The sequence below is a fragment of the Chaetura pelagica genome, unplaced genomic scaffold, assembly GCF_000747805.2.
Source record: "Chaetura pelagica isolate M959 unplaced genomic scaffold, ChaPel_1.0 scaffold62, whole genome shotgun sequence".
Classification (NCBI taxonomy): Eukaryota; Metazoa; Chordata; class Aves; order Apodiformes; family Apodidae; genus Chaetura; species Chaetura pelagica.
In genome coordinates, this window is record NW_009952438.1 from 149,186 (window position 1) to 151,507 (window position 2,322).

Below are 2,322 nucleotides of genomic sequence, written 5' to 3' on the forward strand. Positions count from 1 at the left end.
TGCCTGAACTGGCTCTCTGGTATTGTGTGTGTAGCTCTGTATTTTGAGCAGGGCACACACCAACATTCTGCATTTTAACCACAGGAGCTGTAGCACTGGGATGGGGGCAGAGCTGAGGAAAAGCAATTGTTCTCCTGTGTGTTTCACTGTTGACAAGCACAGCACTGTGACAGTTCCAGACAGCCAGGGAGTTTCTAGTCATGCAAACTGTGGCATATTCTCAGTATGCCTTCTAATCCTTTATATATACATATATATATTGTGTCAACATGTTTAATGTTTCAGAACTGCATATGCTAAGATTAGACTGAATTTATACTAAAATGTGTGCTAATATTGATAATACGGACATCTTTGAGTATCTTTATAGACATCATATTTTGTATGTTGTTTTTGATATTAAAAGATATACATTTTGCTGGCCTTAACTCCATTCTTTAAAGTTCTGCTTTGTGAGAAGGGTAAGAAATGAATGTCTAATGTTTTCATGGTGCTAAAGTAACTGTGATCAGTCTCAAATGATTCAGAATAAAGATAATAATTCTTAAGAGCCCCATTTGTTACTGCATCCATCATTTTTAGTCTTAAATCTCCTGCAAAACATGTATTTTTTAAAAAATAGAGTTATATTCTGATTACTATTGAATCTCGTATGCAGACTTGGGTTTAAAGCCTTTACAGCTTTTAATACCACTGGAAATGATCTATGAGGCAGGGATGTGTCTTTGTGGCCAAGAGGGCCCATGGAAGCCTGGGGTGCATAAGGAAGTGTGTCCAGGAGGTGGAGAGAGGTCATCCTGCCCCTCTGCTCTGCTCTGCCCTGGTGAGGCCACAGCTGGAGTGTTGTGCCCAGTTCTGGGCTCCCCAGTTCAAGAGAGACAGGGAACTGCTGGAGAGAGTCCAGGGGAGGGTGACAAAGATGCCAGGGGGGTTTGGAACATCTCCCTGCTGAGGAAAGGCTGAGGGAGCTGGGGCTGCTCAGCCTGGAGAAGAGAAGGCTGAGGGGAGACCTGATCACTGCCTACACGTGTCTGAGGGTGGGTGCAGGAGGATGGAGCCAGACTCTGCTCAGCAGTGCCCAGGGACAGGGCGAGGGGCAACGGGCACCAGCTGGAACATGGGAAGTGCCCCTGAAAGGTGGGGAGAAACTTCTTGGCTGTGAGGGTGAGAGAGCCCTGGGACAGGCTGCCCAGGGGGCTGTGGAGTCCCCTTCTCTGGAGAGATTCACCCCTGGATGCAGCCCTGTGGGATGTGCTCCTGGGGGTCCTGCTGGAGTGGGGTGGGACTGGATGATCTCTAGAGGTCCCTTCCAGCCCCGACAGGTCTGTTACATGCGTCTGAAAATGTTGTGTACTCTTCCATTCTGGGGTTTCATCTCAAACTTCCAGAACAGTGGCATTCACAAAAGGCAAAAGTAAAATGGAGAGAGGGAAACTGTGGTAGAATAAACTTGAGTGGCTTTTTACAAGAATTGTCCATATTTGGCTTCATGCCCTGCCAGTGTAAATCAGGGGAACTTTGATCATTCACTGGCCCACTACCAATTCCACCTTGGTTTACCTTGGCAGTGTGAAGTGTTTCCTCATTGACAGCTTCAGTAAATCAGAGGGGTTCATTCACCTTTCCTTTGTAGTAGGGCCAAATACTTTGTTCTTTCATAGATGTATCTGATGATAAGGAGGAAATATTCCCATTCCGCTGGGGGTTATTCTCTAGACTGCTTGTATTTTGAATTAAACTTTGAAAAAGGTGCCTTAAAGCTTTTTCGGAGCCCTAGTGCTGTTGTCATTTGTACGTTCCCAAGGTGCAAAACCTCTTTGTAACCTTGTAAAACACAAGTGAGAAGAATACCTTTCAAATACGTTAGTACTTTTTCAGGAAGCTGTTTTTATACCAGCATTTATGATGACAGCTAGTTAAGGGAGGAAAATACTAGCATCCGGAGATGGGGTTTAACATGTATATGGTTTTCAGAAAACTAATGCTGTCATTTTATACTTTGAAATTGTTTTTATTTGGAATGCTGTCTACTGATGAATTATAGAATGGGTTGGAAGTGACCAGGCTGCTCCAAGCCCCATCCAACCTGCCCTTCAACACTGCCAGGGATGGGGCAGCCACAGGTTCCCTGGGCAACCTGGGCCAGGCTCTCACCACCCCCAAGTCCTTCTTTACTTATAGAAGGGGACCCAAAATAATCAGATTTCTACGGGTCTGTTAAAAAAACCAAACAAACTCGGTTATTATCGTTGTGTTTGGTGAGGCTTGAATGCTACCCCGGCTGCTTCTGGCTTTAATAGGGGAAGGAGCTGCAGCGGGGCC

General features: G+C 45.5%; 1 protein-coding gene across 1 annotated transcript in view; it reads left to right on the forward strand.

Moving 5' to 3' along the window:
- KIAA1919 (KIAA1919 ortholog) overlaps positions 1 to 2,322 on the forward strand; it is a 9,005-nt gene continuing 6,683 nt past the window's right edge. Inside the window, exon 1 of the mRNA XM_010008379.1 lies at positions 1 to 24. The gene's annotated coding sequence lies outside the window, so the exon portion shown is untranslated. The remainder of the gene's footprint in view (positions 25 to 2,322) is intronic.